Raw genomic sequence first — 20,394 nt, 5'->3', positions numbered from 1 at the left:
TTAAAGCATTTTGACATTTACCAATTACGTGCAATTTTGGTCCTTTGTAATCAATGGAAACAAAGGAAAAATGTGTGAGCTTTTTTTATTATTATTGTCAAACACAAGATTTCGGTGCTCAAATTAACTAAATATTAAAACTAGATGTGGATAAATATATTGCTACGGTTTTGAGATTTGCACATATTGATCATTAAAGGCTAAAGGTTTGCCCCTCATAGTTAGTTCCACGAGCAACACGTAGGCCCACTTGTAGTATTAGTTATGTCATAGTATGTGTAAGTATAGGCCATTTCCCCTATTAATATATGCGTTGTGTAAAGACATGAGATTAGGTCCCGTTCATTTTGCGTCCACCCTCCAATTCCACCTCTATGGGTGTAATTGATCCCGCGCCCCATTTGGCTGCCCGCTCAGTTTGTTACGCTTTGGCTGCCCGCTCAGTTTGCTGCCCTTTGCTCGCTCACTAGTCGAGTAACACGAGGTAGGCCTGAGAAGGAGGAGCATGGGACCCGGGTGGGGGCGGCGGTGAGATCGGAGCGTCAGATGCGATGACGGTAAGAGCCACCAGCCAATCAGGGCTCTAACGGCATGGCATGAGAGGGCGTGGAGAGGCGCGTCTGGTACGTTCGAGAAGGTTCGCGGGGCGTGCCTATATAAATCACTGCACAAAGCCCTTGAACAGGACTAGCGCGAGAGGACTCGCAGAGAAAGGACTTGAGGGGGCGAGCGCATTGTGAGCACTTGGAAGGACTCGCAGAGGAGAGAAAGGACTTGTTACAGAGAGGACTTGTCGGCAGGAGAACGTGACTAGCATCACTCGCTTTGAGGCTTTGAACTGTACCTCGCAGTATAATGTACACGCCAGAGGGGAGGAAGAAGAGGCGTTGGCGGTACGAGTACACGGCTGCAGCCAGACGCGCCGGGGGCGAATAGCACCTACTTCAGCCACGCGAGTAAAACGCAGTCATAGCCGCGAGTGATTAACCGCCAGAGCCCACACCCTACCGTTCGCCCCGTAATAACCCTGTGCGTACAAGACGACACGCGGAGAGCTCCTGCCTTCTCCTCTTACCATCTGCACGGGACGAGCCGGAGACCGGAGGGAGCTGCACGAGAGCCATCCCTGGACGCGCGGACCATCATCCTGCAGCTGCAAGCCCCGTGTGAGTGTGTGTGTGTGTGTGAGATGGGCCCGTTTGTCCTGGGTATTAAGTAAGACTGCTTTAAGGCTGCACTGTGTCCCCTTTTTCTTGAACCATTGTATAGTGTAAATAAACCTGTTATTCCTTTTTCCAATTCGACCGCTTTTGTAATTTATCCATTGACTAAGCATGGCACGAATAAGACCGCTAGAACCGGGTTCACCATCTAAATGGCACGGATCGCGTGTACGCACCGCTCAGCATTGCAACACGCGTGGTTCGTGCGGGGCTTATTTCCTCGTTTCAGGGCAGCGCGAGTAATTAGGTAATAGCGAATTCTAGTGCTAATACCCTATTTCGCGCTGTCCGGGAGGGACATCATAGGTCCCGGGTCCCGCCAGGCCGGTCAAAGACAAGGGGACTAATCCCCCCTTGGTAAGAGGAGAAGGCCGGCGGCAGATCCACAACATTTGGTGTCAGGAGTTTGGATTGGGACCCGAAGTGCGCTTAACGCACTCGAAAATTACGAGCGACCGAAATTTAGTTATTAACATCTAAATTAAATTCGTGCCATGGCTAGCCAAAGCGGTCGGATGCCGGTGGGGGTAAATGATGAGGTAGAGGGAGAAGAAGTAATAACCCAGGACCCCCGGGAAGAATTGGAAGAGGGGGAGAACATTGATGAGGGGCCGGCAGTAGGGGAAGAAAATGGCGGCGCCTCGCACGTGGCGGCGAGGGCCGGGCCCGCTGCGCAAGTGGGGGTTATGGGCATGCAATCCTATATGAGCACCTTCATGGTGCAATTCATGAATGAAATAAATAAAATGAATGGTAAGATGGACGCCCAAAGTAACAAATCCACCCGGGAAATAAATAAATTGGAAGACAAAATGGACACCCAAAGTTACAAATCCACCCTGGAAATGAAAGAAATGAAAGACGGGTTAAATAAATTGGAAAACAAAATGTGGGGCCAATTGAAGGAAATGGGGGACAAATCCGCCCTGGACATAAAACAGGCGGGGGATCAATTGGAAGAGTGAACGGGTTGGGGAGCAAAATGTTCACCTGAAAGAACGAATTGAGAAAAATGAGGGTGGCGTCGAAAAAGGAAACGAAAGAGGCAGGGAAGGACATAAGACGCAAGTTGAGCGAAGAGGTCGCAAAGGGACGCGACGAGATAACGCGGTGCGAGGAACGCGTGGAGAGCCGGGTAGAGCAGAGCGCAGTTAAGTTGACCGGGGCTATAGAAATCGCGACACTGGGTATGGAAAAGCCGACGGCCACCGAATTGAATAAAGAAATGTCGGGAGCGCCGGGGAAGGTCGAATTGGAAGACAAAATTTTATTGGCGCCGGCGGTCGTCGAGGACAATGAAATAATTTTAGTTGAAATTGGGGACGAAGAGATGGCAGAAGCAGAAATTAAATCGGAGATGGTGATGGAATATGTGCAAAGTCTGGATTCACATTGAGATGTCGTGCTTCCTAATGAAAATGAAGGTTTGCACGTGCTGCTGCGGAAAAGGGTCCCGAAGGTGAGTCGGAGCGTGTATGGCGCGAAAATGTTTGGCGCGAAAAGATTTTTGGCGCGCTTGGGATCACGACGTAACCCGGGCGCTCGTGGAAGGTCCGTGGTGCGATGTGTGAGGGCGAATGGCGCGCGTGTGAGGAAAGAGTGTGTGCCAGAGCGCGAGTGTGTAACGGGAGAGTGTGTTACAGAGAGTGAGAGCGAATGCACAACGGAGTGTATGTGTGAAGTGTGTGAAACAGTGTGCGATGGCCGAAGAGAGTGTGCGAGAATGCACACCGGAGCGTGTGGTAGAGAGTGTGCAGGAGTGCACACCAGAGCGCATGGTTGGGTGTGTACCGGGAGTGCACACCCGGGGTTGTTACTGAGGGTGTAACAAGAGAGTGTGCGCGAGGGTGTGCGGTGATGATTGGGTGTGTGCAGGAGTGCACACCCGTGGGTGTTACGGAGGATGTGGCGAGAGAGAGTTCACGAGAGGAGTGCGTGGAGGAGAAGTGTGTAACGGAGTGTGCGAGTGGTGTGAGAGCACCAGGATGTGCGTGAGGGTGTGTGTTGGTGGGGTGTGCGAGCGGCATGAATGCACCTGGGTGGTGTGCACCTGGGTGTGCAGGGGAAGAGAGTGCACGAGAACATGCCGTAAAGGCATGTATGGGGTGTGTGGGAGGCGCTGGAGCGCCTCGGTGTGCGAGTGGGGAGCGGGTCGCGAGTGGGTGTGAGAATGCGACTCGGGCATCGGCCCAGATCGGGGGGTTAGCGCGTGGGGCGACGGATAGCCGACACGAGCTCTCGGTGCGTGGTGTGCTTTGTGTGCTGCGGGGACCGGCGGGGATCGTTGCCGCAGCGGCGTGCACGATTCGTGCCGGGCCACGCCCTGTATGGTCAGTGCCGCACCTTGGCGGGAAGGGCAATCGGCACGGTTCGAGGGGGGGGGGGGTAGGAGAGGTCGGAGCTTCGCCCCCGGGCGGGCGTGGTGCTCCGGCCGTGGGAGGTTGGGCCATCATGCCGGGGACCGAAAGGCTCCGCGCAAGGATGGCGCCTGGAACCTTGGCCCAAGCATGCCTCCTCCCCTGAATCGAAAATGCCGGACGGACCCAACCAACAGGAGACCAACCACCCTCATGCATTGCTCGGGTTTGCGAAGCCGAGCAGTGACGACGATGTATTTCCGCACCGAGAGGCTCGAGTGGAGTGGATAGTTAGCCATAGTGGTGGCGAATGGTAGCTTTACCATTCATTGGGGGCACATGAGCATTAGAATATGGGGTGGCAGTGTAAACTCGCGGAGGGCAGGCTTGGATATTGTTAGGGATTTAGAAGGATGACAATAGGAGACCAAGATTTAAGTAGTGACTTGTACAGGTAGCGGGGACGTAGAGAGATTAGAGGGATGATGACGAGGGAGTGCTTAGTGTAAGGGAAGACGGGAAGCACGAGTATTAGAGGGAAGTAGTTAGTTAGATGATGCTGTGTGTGTGTAGTAGTTTGGAGAAATTGTGTGTGTCTTGGGCTTGAGCAAATAAGGAATTGAATGGGAACCACTGTGTGCATGGGCTTGAGCAAATGAGGCATTGGTCGGGGATGACCAGAGGTGATGTATGAGTGTTGGATTGAGGACAAGTGGGATTGTGTTGTGTGAATTGACTTGCATGGTGTGCAAGTGGGAGTAAATGGTGTGGAATGAGTGGTGTGGAATGCATGGTGCGAAGGAGTGAATGGGGGAAGATGGACCCCTTCACGAATACCCGGGAAGGGTAGTTTAAAGTCAGGTAGAGGGTTTAGGTAAATTATTGGATATTGACACCTGTGGTGCAGGAAGTAGCAGGAAGTGCTTGGATGGGTGCATAAGTCTGTGGAATGGCTGGGCGTGTGGGCTTTGTTGGTGCGTATGGTTATTGGGGCACTCCGCCACTGGTAGTCTGTCGGCCAGGTGAGGCCGCAGGTAGGCTCTGGGAGCCAGTCAGAGTAGTGTTCAGTGGAGCCCGAGGATCCTAGGAAAGGACCCGGGTAGCCCAATGCCAGAGAGGGCATCAGAGGGGTGAGAGGGCCAGGAGGGGCCTTCCCCGATTTAGGGTAGTCGCAAGGAGCAAGGTAAGCTTGGGTGGCGACTTCAGTGGCGGAGGTGCGCAGGAAGTTGGACCTGCTACTAGAGCCACATGACCCAGCCCCGAAATTGTGCAAAGGCACAGTAAGAAAAATTGGGGAGTGAGACCCAAATTGGATGGCATCACAGGATGGTCAATGGGAATTGGTTTTGAGAACCACATCGTGTAACGATGGCCAATTGAATTAGCAGGGCAAGACCCCGGGTAGTGTAACTGAGTTAATGTTATTAGAGGATAGTTAGGATGAGGAAGTCTCTTCGCACAATCCACATCCACTCACCAAGGAGGGAACTCCACACCAGATTTTGTCAACGATTTGAGTGGGTGAGATGCATCTCGACGTGATTTGACATTGTGTGTAATTCCATCTCTTCCTTCTTGGGAGGGATTGGAAGACGAATTTGGAGTAGAGGGGGATATGGGAGACAAGACGGAGTGACGAATTTGTAAATTGTAAATACAAGGAAGGGCAAGGGTAGTGTAGGCTGACATGGGGGGGGGGGGTTACGAACGGTTAGGGACGAGCTTGCTCTGCTCGCTCTCCCGAGCCCCTCATGTTTCATTGCCTTGTATTGTGTGTACCTTTGCGCCCTTTCCTTTGCTAACTGTGCTTTGTCTTCCTCCCCACCCATGGACCCATTTTGGAGGGGAGTGTGCAGGAATCTTGAACTGTGCAGCTGCACATGGCTACACTCGTGCGACGCCCCTGCTACCTTTTGCTGCACCAATACACCTTATGGACCACACGTTCTGTGGCCTGGCATCTTTGCTGAGCAGTCATTTTCTGCAAACGTTACCTGCCACCTGCGGACCACTGGTTTTAAGTGGCGTCGATGTCACGCAATCGGACCACCTAAGATTGGCCCTGCTGGAAATAAAAATGGACACGGTATGTACATTATATTCTGGTGTGTCAGGAAACAACAACAACAACACAACATGCATTTTAAAGGTCATTTTCCCTACTAGAGCGGGGGTTAGCCTTGCGGTCCCCATGACAATCTTCTCCATTTTGCCCTATTTTCTGCATCTCTCCTTGTTAACCCCTTTGCCCGCATTTCTTCTTCCACCATCTTTAGCCAAGTCTTTCTTGGTCTTCCCCGTCCTCTACTTCCTTCTACATTCATTTCCATCACTCTTCTAAACCAGTCACTTTCATCCTTCCTCAACACATGACCAAACCATCTCAACCTGTTCCTCTTCACAGCATCAATCACAGGCTCTATTCCCATCATCTTTCGCAATTCATCATTTGTCTTCCTCTCTCTCAACGATACTCCGCACATCAGTCGAACCATTCGCATTTCCACCCTTTCCAACCTTCGTTGCTGCTCTACGTTCATTACCCATGTCTCGCTCCCATAAATCATAACACTTCTCACACATGCAGCATACACCTTTCCCTTCAGCTTCAACGACACTCCCCTCATCATCAGCACGCCACTCAGTTCCCGAAACTTCTTCCATGCACATCTCACTCTAGCAACCGTTGCCGAGTCTGATCCACCTTCTCCATTCAGCACGTCTCCGAGGTAGCAAAATGTTTTCACACCTTCCAGCTTCACGCCGTCTCCAAGATCCAACTCAACATTTCCTCCATCTGCAGCTCCCTCTGTGCACACCTTACATTTGAATGTAGCTGCCACACTGGTTAATGACCCTCTCAGACCACTACATTTTTGATGAACCCACTCAGCGCACATTGTACATTGAATGGAGTTCACTCCGCCACCCTTCCTACACACAGCACAGGGCCACTTCCCAGTTCTTTCCACCTCACCACATGCTTTGCCACTTGCCATCACCTTCGTCTTTCCGATATTCACCTTCAGACCTTTTGTCTCCATACATTCCTTCCACTTGTTCATCTTTTCCTTCAGTCCATCCATACTTTCCGCAATCAACACCAGATCATCTGCATACAACAACTCCCACGGTAAACCCTCCTTTACGTTCTGAGCCAGCACCTCCATCACAGCTACAAATAGTAGTGGACTTAGTACTGACCCCTGATGCACTCCCACCTTCACCTCAAACTCACCACTGTTCCCGTCCTTCGTCCTTGCAGCTGTGCGTGCTCTTTTGTACATTGCCATCACTACTCTGATCAACCATTCCTCCACTCCTAACTTCCTCAATGCCCATGTCAATACTTTGCGTGGAACCCTATCGAATGCTTTCTCCCGATCAACAAACCCAAGAAACAACTTCTTCCTCTTCTCCATGTACTTCTCCTGCAACTGCCTCACAATGAAAAGCGCGTCTGTCATTCCTCTTCCTGGCATAAATCCAAACTGCATTTCGTCGATCTTCACTTTCTTCCTGATCCTCCTCTCCAACACCCTTTCCAATACCTTCATTCCATGCTCCAATAACTTTATCGCTCGGTACGAGCCACACTCCAGAGGGTCACCTTTCCCCTTGTATAGAGGGACGAGGGTACTCAGTTCCCAATCCACTGGAATGCGGCCTTCTTTCACCACCAGATTACAGATCTCTGTCATTCTCTTCACACCCAAACTTCCTGCTGCCTTCAACATATCTCCCACAACTCCAGTCGGCCCTCCCGCTTTTCTACCCTTCATTACTTTTATCGCTTCCTCAACTTCCTTCTCAGTTATCTTCTCTGCCGGTCCTAAAACTGGGTTACTCTCTATGTTGCCATCCCATTCATTCTCTGTATTCAACAGCATTTCCATATATCTTTTCCATCTTCCTTTAATTGTCAGGTGTCAGGAAAAGGAAAGAAGATGTCAGGACCTGTGTGTCAGGAACTGTGTGTGTCATTGATTCCTGATTCCTGTGTGTCAGGAAAGAAGACCTTTAAGTTTTTATTATGGCACACCGAAGACGAAGCAGGAAGCAAGAAGATGCAGCCAAGCAGCAGCCAAGCAGCAAATGTGGCATTTAATATGACATTTGAATGGTGAACATTTTATTTTAACAATATATACAACAATATGATACAACAATATCAATTGCAACAACAATACAATTGATACAACAATGACATATATATATATATATACATATACATATATAATTATATATATATACATATATATACATATATATATACATATAATTATATATATATACATATATACATATACATATATAATTGATACAACAATATGACATTTGAATGGTGAAATGGTGAATGAATGGTTCATTTTTGCGAACTATTGGTGCATTGGTGCATTGCTGTGTGTTCTCCCCTCCAAATTTTCTTTCCACAAAAGAACAGGTCCTGGGTTATAGAAATGTAAATAACCCACCGGCTTTATGTTTAGTTTGAGAATCAATTCCGCAATTCGGTTAGCTGTGGGTGTGAGTCTTGTTAGTTAGTTACACAACACAGTAGGTGTGACATATCTAGTGTTGTAAAACTGTCACATACAGGATGTTCGATTAAATGTAGAGGGAAACCAGATCTAAGTGTCACACGTAATTTTAAAACTAGTCCCAAACCTTTCTCAAAACCGGTCGTTCTCACCTTTGTGGGTTCGACTCGGGGACGAGTCTGGCAAAGGTGGGGGGCAGTGCTACGGTTTTGAGATTTGCACATATTGATCATTAAAGGCTAAAGGTTTGCCCTTCATAGTTAGTTCCACGAGCAACACGTAGGCCCACTTGTAGTATTAGTTATGTCATAGTATGTGTAAGTATCGGCCATTTCCCCTATTAATATCTGCGTTGTGTAAAGACATGACATTAGGTCCCGTTCATTTTGCGTCCACCCTCCAATTCCACCTCTATGGGCGTAATTGATCCCGCGCCCCATTTGGCTGCCCGCTCAGTTTGTTACGGTTTGGCTGCCCGCTCAGTTTTTTTTTTAGTTTTTTTTTTGTATACAAGATCGAGGCTCGTGAAAGAGCTAACATTAATCACACAAAAAGACAAACCGACACACAAAACACAAAAAACAAGGGGAGCGGCAGACAAGATGGGGAGAGAGGGGGAAGGACACAAAAGAGAGGGGGAAGAGGGGGAAGGACACAAACACAACATTTGAGAGCAGGGACATCGGGAGGACTTGGGGGGAGGTGGGAGAGGATTAAAACATATGAACACTGCAAGGACTCTGGGGTGAATTACCGGGGGTAGAAAAGATCAAGGTTTTCGATGGGGGACGATAAGAGATGGTGGTGAACAGCTGTTTTAAAGACCTGGAGGGAGGAGTGGGATTGAAGGGAGTGGGGGAGTTTGTTCCAGAGGCGGGAGAAAAGGCGAATGAAAGAGTGAAGGTGAGCAGAGAGCCTAGACTTTGGCAGTTTAACCATAAGAGGGTTGCAGGCAGATCTTGTGCGACCTGAAGGAATATTGGGGGGACAGAGCACAGAGAGAGCTGGGGGAGCAAGGCCGGAGAGGAGTCGGTAGAAGACAGAAAGACCACCAACCTGCCTGCGGTGAGTGAGTGAAAGGCCCTCGGCGTTGACTACATCGCAGGAGATTCCAATGATTCTGAAAGCTTTGGCCTCAACAGCGTGAAGCCGAGCAAGGTGTGAGGCAGGAGCACCAGCCCAGAGGGGGGAACAGTATTCCATTGAGCTGCAGCTGAAAGCCTTGTATGTGGTGAGGAGCTCAGGTGTGCCAAGGAAGGACTTCGCACGACGGAGGATGCCCAGTCGGCGACTGGCTTTGGAGGCCAGCTTGGAAATGTGGTTTTCCCAAGAAAGATCATGGCAGATAGTGAGACCCAAAAGCTTGAGCGACAGAACTTCTTGGAGAGGATTGTTGAGAAAGTAGATGGGAGGGTTGTCCAGTCGGTCCTTTCGGAGAGACATTGTAAGAGTGTGAGATTTGTCAGGATTGAAAGACATGTTCCACTTGTTTGACCAGTCTGTGATTTTGTCCAGGTCTGCAGAGAGTGAGGAGGCTGCAGACTGCCGATCTGAGGGATGAGGAATGGAGCGACAGAGAGTAGAGTCGTCAGCAAAGAGATAGAGAGGATTTTCAAGAGAGTCAGAGAGATCATTGATGAAGACCAGAAAAAGCACAGGGCCCAGAACACTACCTTGGGGAACTCCAGCCTGAACAGGAAGAGGAGATGAGAGAAACCCATTCAGGGCCACACGTTGACTACGACCAGAGAGGAAGTCCGCCAGCCATGCGTGGAGATTTCCATGGATACCAAAGGAGGAGAGTTTGGAGAGCAGAGCAGGGTGCCAGACCGTATCGAAGGCACGTGAAATGTCAAGGGAGACAGCTCTAATTTCCTGTTTGGCGTTGAGGACCTCCATCCATTGTTGAGAAAGCAGAAGCAGCATGTCCAGAGTAGAGTGACCAGGTCTGAAACCAAATTGATGATCAGAGATCAAGCCATTGGAGAAGAGGAAAGATTTAATATCTGAAGCAATGATGGATTCCATGACTTTGCTGATAATTGGGAGAAGGCTGATTGGTCTGTAGTTGCTGGGATCTGTTTTTGCACCTTTTTTGTGCAAAGCGGTGATGTTGGCTGATTTCCAAGCAGATGGCAGATGACCTTGAGCAAAAGAGAGGGTGAAGAGAACAGAAAGAGGGAGTGAAAGAGCAGAAGAACATGATTTTAGGACCCGTGGGCTGATGCCGTCAGGACCAGTTGCAGAATCAGAGTCGAGGGTTGACAGAAACTTTTCCACCTTGTCAGGAGGAAAGGACACAGAGTCCAGGAGCAGCTGGGTACGACTGGGTACGGTGGGTACAGAGAGGGATGGGTTTGGGACACAAGATTTAGAGGCAAACACAGAGTTGAGGCATTCAGCTTTTTCACGTGCGGAGTCAGCCGTTAAGCCGTTTGAGGTGAGGGAGGGGATGGAGGGGGAACAAACACCAGAAACAGATTTGACCAGATGCCACCAGGATTTGGAAGAGGGAGACAGATAAGAGAGTTCGGTCTTGAGAATGGTGAGATATTGTTTCCTGGCTCTCCTGAGGGTGGACACACACTTGTTTTGGGCTTTGTGAAAGGAAATGAGATTTCCTTCCGTTGGATTTGCTTTCCAGGAGACGAAAGCAAGTTGTTTCAGGGCAACAGCCTCACCACAAGATTCCGTGTACCATGGACGGGAGGAAGGGTATGACAACTGAAGACGAGATGGTATAAATCTGTGCATGAGAGAGAGCAATTTACTTTGAAAGAATTCCCAGGATGAGTTGATGTCAGAGGCGGTAGAGATGGGAGACCAGTCCAGATGATTGATGGCTGCTTGAAGACCGTGCCAGTTGGCCTGAGTGAAATGCCAGACTCGTCGACGCTGAGGAGGCTCTCTGAGAATGGTCAGAGAGATGTCCACTTTGACAAGCACATGATCAGATGAGCCGATTGGAGCAGAAGAAGAGCAGCAGACATTTTCAGGGAAGTTTGTCATAACCAAATCCAGAAGAGAAGATGCTCCGTTGACTGAGATCCGGGTCGGGAAATTGACAGATTGTGTCAGTCCCAGTGAGTCGCAGAAGTCCTTTGCTGAAGAGCCATGGCTGGTGAGAGAGGTACCCACACCCAGCCAACTGGCATGGTGACAATTGAAATCACCACATATGAGGAAGAGAGAGTTGGGATGGGTAGATAGAAGTTGGTCCATATTATCAGACAGTGAGATGTAGATGGAGTCATCGCTGATTGGTGGACGGTACAACACACATATGAACAAAAGGTGGGAGCGAAGGGGAAGCCGTAGCCAAAGGTATTCCTGGGGGTGAGGTGGAGAGAGGGCAGTGGAGGACGAGTGAGGAAGAGAGTTTTTTATAAAGATAGCAACCCCACCTCCAGGACGAGGCTCAGGTCTATCATACCGGAGGAGGGAGTAACCTGGGAGAGATACCAAGGCATCAGAGACATCATGAAGGAGGAAAGTTTCTGTTAAGCAGATCACATCTGGTTTGTCAGAAGCAACCTGTATGGAGAGGTCAGTCAAGTTTGAGCGAAGGCTCCGGATGTTTGAGGTCCATACCGTTAATGAAGAGGAAGGGGGAGCATCGCGTCCAGAACAGGGGGGGGAGGGGTAGGGTAAGATGTGGAAGAGGAGGAAGAGGTAGGGAGAGCTGTTGAAGGTGTGTCAGAGATTTCAGAATAGCTTGGAGAAAGGGAAGAATGGGGCGGACAAAAGGTTTGATGGAGATTGGGTGAGGCACAGTGAGGTGTTATTTGAGGAGGGGGCAGAGCAAGGCAGAAGGTTTGGGGAGATGAAGGTGAAAGTTGGAAGGAGGAAGAAGCAGGGAGGCTGCTTTGAGGAGGAGGGGTGAGAGGGGAGTCTAGGAGGGGAGGAGCGAGGGAGAGTCTCGGAGGGGAGGGGTGTGGGAGGAGTTTAGGAGGGAGGGGAGGGAAGGGGCAAGGGGGGAGATTTGAAAGGGATGGGTGATGGGGAGGATTTGGAGGGGAGGGGTAAGATTGGATTTGGAAAAGTGTACGATTCATGGGAAACGAACATTTTTTGCAAAATGAGTTTGAGACCTTCGAGTCAAAAATACGTTTGAGGACACTGGAGGAGGGATGGAGTTCTGGATAGTTTAGGGAATGTAGAAAGGAGGAACTGTAAGAGATGGTATTATATATATTTTTTGGAATGAATAGATTTGGTGAGCAAGACGAAAGCATCCTTTTGTAGGAGAAGAAGAAAAGGGTGTTATAATATATGAGAGAAAATAGTTGTTCAGGGGAGAGATTATACATTTCTAACCGCGTGATCGCGAACGAAGAATGAACGAACAAAAAGAACAACAAATAAACGAATAAGACCTGGGAAGGAAATATTTTTTTTGGGGTTTTTTTTTTTGTTTTTTTGTGAGTACAGATATTAAACAAGGAGGTACGGGGTGAAGGACTGGTACGAAACAGAGAACGAAAATAATTTCAGCGCATTCGACGAATCGCTGAGAGAAAAACAAACCACAAGGTCGGAGACGGTACGGTAGTCTAAGCCTACGAGTACTAGGCCGCAGAATACTCGATACCATTAACCGACGATTGTGTATACATGTACGAAAAATTAGCACCGAAAATTTTCAAAAAGATACGCTATAGGTACATACACCGAAAGATAGATACAGTCTCGACAAAAACACAATTGAGAAATATCACTTAGCTTCGAAAGCGTGAGCCCTTGGAGCAGCTTCGAAAAGACGTGACCTCGCCGTGATCTCGCCGAATAAGACCGCAGTTTGCTGCCCTTTGCTCGCTCACTAGTCGAGTAACACGAGGTAGGCCTGAGAAGGAGGAGCGTGGGGTCGGGGTGGGGGCGGCGGTGATATCGGAGCGTCAGAGGCGATGACGGTAAGAGCCACCAGCCAATCAGGGCTCTAACGGCATGGCATGAGAGGGCGTGGAGAGGCACGTCTGGTACATTCGAGAAGGTTCGCGGGGCGCGCCTATATAAGTCACTGCACAAAGCCCTTGAACAGGACTGGCGTGAGAGGACTCACAGAGAAAGGACTTGAGGGGGCGAGCGCATTGTGAGCACTTGGAAGGACTCGCAGAGGAGAGAAAGGACTTGTTACAGAGAGGACTTGTCAGCAGGAGAACCTGACTCGCATCACTCGCTTTGAGGCTTTGAACTGTACCTCGCAGTATAACGTACGCGCCAGAGGGGAGGAAGAAGAGGCATTGGCGGTACGAGTACACGGCTGCAGCCAGATGCGCCGGGGGCGAATAGCGCCTACTTCAGCCACGCGAGTAAAACTCGGTCATAGCCGCCAGTGATTAACCGCCAGAGCCCACACCCTACCGTTCGCCCCGTAATAACCCTGTGCGTACAAGACGACATGCGGAGAGCTCCTGCCTTCTCCTCTTACCATCTGCACGGGACGAGCCGGAGACCGGAGGGAGCTGCACGAGAGCCATCCCTGGACGCGCGGACCATCATCCTGCAGCTGCAAGCCCCGTGTGAGTGAGTGTGTGTGTGTGTGTGTGTGTGTGTGTGTGTGTGTGTGTGTGTGTGTGTGTGTGTGTGTGAGACGGGCCCATTTGTCCTGGGTATGAAGTAAGACTGTTTTAAGGCTGCACTGTGTCCACTTTTTCTTGAACCATTGTATAGTGTAAATAAACCTGTTATTCCTTTTTCCAATTTGACCGCTTTTGTGATTTATCCATTGACTAAGCATGGCACGAATAAGACCGCTAGAACCGGTTTCACCATCTAAACGGCACGGATCGCGTGTATGCACCGCTCGGCGTTTCAACACGCGTGGTTCTTGCGGGGCTTATTTCCTCGTTTCAAGGCAGCGCGAGTAATTAGGTAATAGCGAATTCTCGTCCTAATACCCTATTTCGCGCTGTCCGGGAGGGACGTCATAAGTCCCGGGTCCCGCCAGGCCAGTCAAAGACAAGGGGACTAATCCCCCCTTGGTAAGGGGAGCAGGCCGGTGGCAGATCCGCAACAATATTAACTAATACATTAAATTGGTTTCATAACGATATAAACTTGCCTTCAATTAACAAACAATTGTGGGAGGAGTGAGGAGTGGTTAGGCAGTGGGGGAGGGGAGTGAGGCGTGGTTAGGCAGTGGGGAGGAGGGAGTGAGGAGTGGTTAGGCAGTGGGGTGGGTGGAGGGAGTGAGGAGTGGCTGGGCAGTGGGGGGGAGGGAGTGAGGGGTGGTTAGGCAGTGGGGTGGGGGGGGAGGAGTGAGGAGTGGCTAGGCAGTGGGGTGGGGGGGGGAGGAAGGGGTGGTAGTCAGTGGGGGGAGGGGGGAGGAAGGGGTGGCAGGCAGTGAGGGGAGGGTGGGAGGAAGGGGGTGATAAGCAGTGAGGGGGAGGAGAATGGTGGGAGGGAGGGGAGGTAAGCAGTGGGGGGATGGGGGTTAGCAGTGGGGAGGGGGAGGTGGGAGGAATGGGTGGGTGGGTGGGGGGGGGTGAGGGGTGGGGGGGAGGGGAGTGAGTGAGGGGTGGGTGGGTGGGGGGGGGGAAGTGACTTTGGGGAGTGAGGGGTGGGTGGGTGGGGGGAGGAGAGTGAGGGCCAATTAACAACACAAACGTGTGATTGCATGCATGTCATGACATGCATGAGATGCATGAGCTGTGAGCGCACGATGCACCGCGACGACATATTTTGGAATTTCCATCCACGACACGTTTTATTATTATCGTCAAAAACAAGGTTTCGGTGCTCAAATTAACTAAATATTAAAACAAGTACACATACATTCAAAGTACACCGCCCCATGCCAAATAATTAAATATGCTGCAGCGCGGCATTGCCGGGGCGCCTCCGGCGCCCGGCAATACCGCAGTGCAGCTCATTGAGGCTGCATTGGGAGGGAGAGGTGTACACTAATTGATTGATTAATTGTATAATTAAAATCAATAAAAGATTATCACAAAATATTTTCATAATCAATTGGCTAATCGCATAACTAAACCAGTAGTGCTTCATCCGAAGATGTATCTTTTAGAAATTTAATTAAATAAGTCATTTATAAAAAATTAAATAATTAATTGATTACTCAATAAATAATTAATCGATTAATCAATAAATACTTAATAGATGAAATGATTAATCAATAAATCAAAAATATCCTTGATAGCCACATCACTTGGTCACTCATGTCCAAATATTAGCTTCCCAGCTCAAAAGGTGCCTGAGATATTGGCCAAATGAGAAAGAAAATAAATAAATGATTAATAATGAAAATAAATAAATAATAATCATAAAAAAATTAAATTATTAATCAATTTGGTCAGAGAACACATAAACTACCACTATTTCATCAGAATCTGTAACTTAAAAAAAAAAAATTTTTTTGTCATTAATCGAATAATTAAATAATTAATCGATTAATTGATTAATTAATAAATCAAAAATATCCTTTGCAGCCAAATCACCTGGTCATTGGCATGTCCAAATATCAGCTTCCTAACTCAAACGGTGCCTGAGTTAATAATGGTCAGAAGATAAATGAAATTTAATTAATTAAATAAGTACTTAATTAAACGCTAATAATTAAATAACTCCTCAATTAATTGATTATTCAAAAAACAAAAAATACCGTATTTGACAAAGGACTTGCTCACTATTGTGCCGAAATTTCAGCTTCCTAGCTCAAAGGATGGCTGAGATATCGTCCGGACAACCAAGAAAGAAAACAAACAAACAAGAAAGAAAACAAGTACACATACATTCAAAGTACACCGCCCCATGCCAAATAATTAAATATGCTGCAGCGCGGCATTGCCGGGGTGCCTCCGGCGCCCGGCAATACCGCAGTGCAGCTCATTGAGGCTGCATTGGGAGGGAGAGGTGTACACTAATTGATTGATTAATTGTATAATTAAAATCAATAAAAGATTATCACAAAATATTTTCATAATCAATTGGCTAATCGCATAACTAAACCACTAGTGCTTCATCCGAAGATGTATCTTTTAGAAATTTAATTAAATAAGTCATTTATAAAAAATTAAATAATTAATTGATTACTCAATAAATAATTAATCGATTAATCAATAAATAATTAATAGATGAAATGATTAATCAATAAATCAAAAATATCCTTGATAGCCACATCACTTGGTCACTCATGTCCAAATATTAGCTTCCCAGCTCAAAAGGTGCCTGAGATATTGGCCAAATGAGAAAGAAAATAAATAAATGATTAATAATGAAAATAAATAAATAATAATCATAAAAAAATTAAATTATTAATCAATTTGGTCAGAGAACACATAAACTACCACTATTTCATCAGAATCTGTAACTTTAAAAAAAAATTTTTTTTTGTCATTAATCGAATAATTAAATAATTAATCGATTAATTGATTAATTAATAAATCAAAAATATCCTTTGCAGCCAAATCACCTGGTCATTGGCATGTCCAAATATCAGCTTCCTAACTCAAAAGGTGCCTGAGTTAATAATGGTCAGAAGAGAAATGAAATTTAATTAATTAAATAAGTACTTAATTAAACGCTAATAATTAAATAACTCCTCAATTAATTGATTATTCAAAAAACAAAAAATACCGTATTTGACAAAGGACTTGCTCACTACTGTGCCGAAATTTCAGCTTCCTAGCTCAAAGGATGGCTGAGATATCGTCCGGACAACCAAGAAAACAAACAAACAAGAAAGAAACCAGAGTGAAAACTGAGTACTCTCTTTCAGCGTGCGTCACTGCCGAGCCCCCTTTGGTGCCCGGCAATGACGATTTGCAATGCCTGGAGATGGCATAGGAAAGGAGCGGTGTACAATACATTCAAAGTACACCGCCCCATGCCAAATAATTAAATATGCTGCAGCGCGGCATTGCCGGGGCGCCTCAGGCGCCCGGCAATACCGCAGTGCAGCTCATTGAGGCTGCATTGGGAGGGAGACGTGTACACTAATTGATTGATTAATTGTATAATTAAAATCAATAAAAGATTATCACAAAATATTTTCATAATCAATTGGCTAATCGCATAACTAAACCACTAGTGCTTCATCCGAAGATGTATCTTTTAGAAATTTAATTAAATAAGTCATTTATAAAAAATTAAATAATTAATTGATTACTCAATAAATAATTAATCGATTAATCAATAAATAATTAATAGATGAAATGATTAATCAATAAATCAAAAATATCCTTGATAGCCACATCACTTGGTCACTCATGTCCAAATATTAGCTTCCCAGCTCAAAAGGTGCCTGAGATATTGGCCAAATGAGAAAGAAAATAAATAAATGATTAATAATGAAAATAAATAAATAATAATCATAAAAAAATTAAATTATTAATCAATTTGGTCAGAGAACACATAAACTACCACTATTTCATCAGAATCTGTAACTTAAAAAAAAAATTTTTTTTTGTCATTAATCGAATAATTAAATAATTAATCGATTAATTGATTAATTAATAAATCAAAAATATCCTTTGCAGCCAAATCACCTGGTCATTGGCATGTCCAAATATCAGCTTCCTAACTCAAAAGGTGCCTGAGTTAATAATGGTCAGAAGAGAAATGAAATTTAATTAATTAAATAAGTACTTAATTAAACGCTAATAATTAAATAACTCCTCAATTAATTGATTATTCAAAAAACAAAAAATACCGTATTTGACAAAGGACTTGCTCACTACTGTGCCGAAATTTCAGCTTCCTAGCTCAAAGGATGGCTGAGATATCGTCCGGACAACCAAGAAAACAAACAAACAAGAAAGAAACCAGAGTGAAAACTGAGTACTCTCTTTCAGCGTGCGTCACTGCCGAGCCCCCTTTGGTGCCCGGCAATGACGATTTGCAATGCCTGGAGATGGCATAGGAAAGGAGCGGTGTACAACAAGTACAAATACATTCAAAGTACACCGCCCCATGCCAAATAATTAAATATGCTGCAGCGCGGCATTGCCGGGGCGCCTCCGGCGCCCGGCAATACCGCAGTGCAGCTCATTGAGGCTGCATTGGGAGGGAGAGGTGTACACTAATTGATTGATTAATTGTATAATTAAAATCAATAAAAGATTATCACAAAATATTTTCATAATCAATTGGCTAATCGCATAACTAAACCAGTAGTGCTTCATCCGAAGATGTATCTTTTAGAAATTTAATTAAATAAGTCATTTATAAAAAATTAAATAATTAATTGATTACTCAATAAAAAATTAATCGATTAATCAATAAATACTTAATAGATGAAATGATTAATCAATAAATCAAAAATATCCTTGATAGCCACATCACTTGGTCACTCATGTCCAAATATTAGCTTCCCAGCTCAAAAGGTGCCTGAGATATTGGCCAAATGAGAAAGAAAATAAATAAATGATTAATAATGAAAATAAATAAATAATAATCAAAAAAAAATTAAATTATTAATCAATTTGGTCAGAGAACACATAAACTACCACTATTTCATCAGAATCTATAACTTAAAAAAAAAAAATTTTTTTGTCATTAATCGAATAATTAAATAATTAATCGATTAATTGATTAATTAATAAATCAAAAATATCCTTTGCAGCCAAATCACCTGGTCATTGGCATGTCCAAATATCAGCTTCCTAACTCAAAAGGTGCCTGAGTTAATAATGGTCAGAAGATAAATGAAATTTAATTAATTAAATAAGTACTTAATTAAACGCTAATAATTAAATAACTCCTCAATTAATTGATTATTCAAAAAACAAAAAATACCGTATTTGACAAAGGACTTGCTCACTACTGTGCCGAAATTTCAGCTTCCTAGCTCAAAGGATGGCTGAGATATCGTCCGGACAACCAAGAAAGAAAGAAAGAAAACAAGAAAACAACCAGAGTGAAAACTGAGTACTCTCTTTCAGCGTGCGTCACTGCCGAGCCCCCTTCGGTGCCCAGCAATGACGATTTGCAATGCCTGGAGATGGCATAGGAAAGGTGCGGTGTACAACAAGAAAACAAACAAGAAACCAGAGTGAAAACTGAGTACTCTCTTTCAGCGTGCGTCACTGCCGAGCCCCCTTTGGTGCCCGGCAATGACGATTTGCAATGCCTGGAGATGGCATAGGAAAGGAGCGGTGTACAACTAGATGTGGATAAATATATAAGCTAACACAATAAATTGGTTTCAAAACGATATAAACGTACCTTCGTCAAACTCAGTGAATGGTTTTGACAACCCAAACTTGTGGCAATAAATTCACCTACTTCTCGAAGTCGGAAAATAAAGGTTGGAAGGCGAGGTCAAAGGGGAAAATCTGAACTACGTCATAAGTATTTCCGGTTCATCTAAGAAAAACAAATACGATCTCTGCAGCGATAGTAATAGAGGGCTGTGCCGACAGCCGAGATCGCTGGCCGACCAGGTATTGGTGCCACAGCGACGCGTTACTCAGCATCCGATAGTAATGTACCTACTATATTATATAGTGTAGACTTCTCGTCGAATGGACCAGGTACGTAGGTCCGACTGGCAGGGACGTACTGAAATCGGTGTACCTGGCTTAAATGAAGTCGGTGTAGCTGGCGGAAAACTGAAGTCGGTGTAGCTGGCGGAAAACTGAAGCCGGTGTAGGTGGTAGAAAAAAGAAGTCGGTGTAGCTGGCGTAAATGAGTGGTTTCGAAATCAAAATCCGTTCTGTACAGTACTGTATTGTAATTTATTGATTTTAATCACCAGGTGAAAATAATTTATCGGTCGTGCCAGACCAAAGCAAGATCACGTGAGCAAGATGGCGGATCATGGAAGGGACAAGATGGCGGATCATGGAAGGGAAAAGATGGCGGATCATGGAAGGGACATTTCAAATGACAACATGAAATTTTGTTCCCAAGGGAATGGGGAATTATTTTTTTTTTGGGGGGAAATTTGAAATGAAAGTGAAATTTTGAATGGATTTACATATACATGCAATTGGTTAGAGGTTCGCTTACGAAGCTCTCTATGATAGAAATCTGATTAGAACGTTATAACATGTGATGAAAAATGTTTTCTCGGATAAAAGAAGAAAACAGCAAACGCTAAGCTAAACCCTATTTTTTGTCTTCAGTATATTAGGCTCATGAAGGAGTTTGTATATAATTCATATGCAGGAAAAGACAGTACGAGACATTAGTATACCTTGACATAAATTAGGATGACCATGGAAAATAATGGGCAAATCAACGCAGACAGCAGATGGAATTTTAACATAGGATCCCTGGATAGCAAGTTATATACTCAAACGGGAAGACCAAATA

General features: G+C 45.9%; 1 protein-coding gene across 1 annotated transcript in view; it reads right to left on the bottom strand.

The window, feature by feature from the left end:
- The window catches only part of LOC137412439 (transient receptor potential cation channel subfamily M member 1), a 164,863-nt gene that overhangs the window by 83,451 nt on the left and 61,018 nt on the right, over positions 1-20,394 (bottom strand). The gene's annotated exons all lie outside the window — the stretch shown is intronic.

Source organism: Myxine glutinosa, chromosome 2, assembly GCF_964187855.1.
Source record: "Myxine glutinosa chromosome 2, kmMyxGlut1.1, whole genome shotgun sequence".
Classification (NCBI taxonomy): domain Eukaryota; kingdom Metazoa; phylum Chordata; class Myxini; order Myxiniformes; family Myxinidae; genus Myxine; species Myxine glutinosa.
This window is presented reverse-complemented; position numbering and strand designations above follow the sequence as displayed.